The sequence below is a fragment of the Myotis davidii genome, unplaced genomic scaffold (genome assembly GCF_000327345.1).
Source record: "Myotis davidii unplaced genomic scaffold, ASM32734v1 scaffold458, whole genome shotgun sequence".
NCBI lineage: Eukaryota > Metazoa > Chordata > Mammalia > Chiroptera > Vespertilionidae > Myotis > Myotis davidii.
This window is the reverse complement of record NW_006289819.1, coordinates 335923-336361: the sequence shown is the minus strand read 5'-3', so window position 1 is coordinate 336361 and position 439 is coordinate 335923. Positions and strand designations below refer to the sequence as shown.

Genomic DNA, 439 nt, shown 5'->3' with positions numbered 1-439 from the left:
CAAGGGCATGTACCTGGGTTGCGGGCACATCCCCAGTAGGGGATGTGCAACTGGGGATGTGCAGGAGGCAGCTGATCGATGTTTCTCTCTCATCGATGTTTCTGGCTCTCTATCTCTCTCCCTTCCTCTCTGTAAAAGTTCAATAAAATATATTTAAAAAAATAAAAAAATAAAAAAAAATAAAAATGAACTTTTAAAAGTGAATTTCCATTCGCTTTAAAAATGAAAAAAGCACAGATGCTCCTCAACTTACGATGGGGTTATGTATCAATAAATCCATTGTAAGTTGAAAATATCTAAGTTGAAAATACATTTAACCTGGTGAACATCAGCTTAGTTTAGCTGGTTTCTACTGAATATGTATAAGTAAAGTAAAAAAAAAAGTAATCAAACCATCATAAGTTGGGGACCATCTGTATAACGTACATGCAATAAAATT

At 34.4% G+C, this 439-nt stretch overlaps 1 protein-coding gene across 4 annotated transcripts in view; it reads left to right on the top strand.

The window, feature by feature from the left end:
• The window catches only part of LOC102752556 (vitamin D3 hydroxylase-associated protein), a 37647-nt gene that overhangs the window by 32481 nt on the left and 4727 nt on the right, over window positions 1-439 (top strand). The window lies entirely within an intron of this gene.